A 1226-nucleotide genomic window follows, 5' to 3' on the forward strand; every position below is an offset into this window, starting at 1 on the left:
GAAGGAATTCAGAAAAATGTTTATCAAATGTTTCAAAACACTTTACAATCAAGTTGAGAAAAACAAGGAGAAGTCAAGAAAGTGCTACAGGAACAGTCAAATAAGATATATACAGCATTGAAAACTATTCAAGACATACAGAAAGAGATCCAAATGATCAATAATAGAATATCAGAAATAGACAATACTCAGAAAGGGCAAACGAGTAGAATAGAAGAGATGGAAGGCAGAATCAGTGAGCTGGAAGACAAATTGCCCAATACCACTAACATAGAAGAACAAACACAAAAAGTGATTAAAAAAAAATAATAAAGTCTAAAAGAAGGTCTAAAATTCATATTGGACAACATAAAGAGGAATAACTTAAGAATTATCGGCATTCCAGAACAAGAACAATCACATAGGTCCACAGAAGAAATAGTTGAAGAACTGCTGGAAAAATATTTCTCTAACATCCTCAAAAAATGAAAAGATAAACATTCATGAAGCTCAATGAACCCCAAGAAGGATAGATCCCAAAAGAAAATCACCGAGACATATCATAATTAAGCTCTCCAAATTCAAGACAAGGAGACACTCCTGAAAGAAGCTAGGGAAAACAGAAGTGTTACATACAAAGTAAGCAAGTCAGATTAAGTATGCATCTCTCATTAGAAACAATTCAAGCAAGAAGGCAATGGGGAGACATATATAAAACCCTGAAAGAAAAAAATTGCCAACCAAGAATCCTTTATCCAGCAAAGCTATCAATCAAATATGATGATGCAATCAAAATATTCCAGGATAAACAGAAGCTAAGGGATTTTCCCAAAGCCAACCCTGTGCCACAAAACATCCTAAAGGGAGTTCTGTGGACTGAGTATCAACAAGAACAGACAACAAACAGAGATTGATATAAGTGGCAGCACCTCCCAGAATTAAATTGATAGAAGAAAGAGTCGAGAACAGAACAAAACTATAGAAATAAACTCAGAGGCTCTAGGAAGTCAGTCTATGATCAAAACAATTACAATGTAAAAGAAGGTAATCATGTAAGAACAGAGATCCAGATGGTGAGAAGTTCAGGTAGATTACAGGATAGAACAGACCCATAGCAACCCTGTATAGGGTTTCCAAGGAGCAGCTGGTGAGCTTGAACCACGGACAATGAAAAAGCTCCATATCATCAGTCAAAACAAGAATAGGGGCAGATTGTGGAACAGACCATCAATTACTCACATGAAAAT

The sequence above is a fragment of the Chrysochloris asiatica genome, unplaced genomic scaffold, assembly GCF_000296735.1.
Source record: "Chrysochloris asiatica unplaced genomic scaffold, ChrAsi1.0 scaffold00615, whole genome shotgun sequence".
In the NCBI taxonomy this organism is placed as follows: Eukaryota; Metazoa; Chordata; class Mammalia; order Afrosoricida; family Chrysochloridae; genus Chrysochloris; species Chrysochloris asiatica.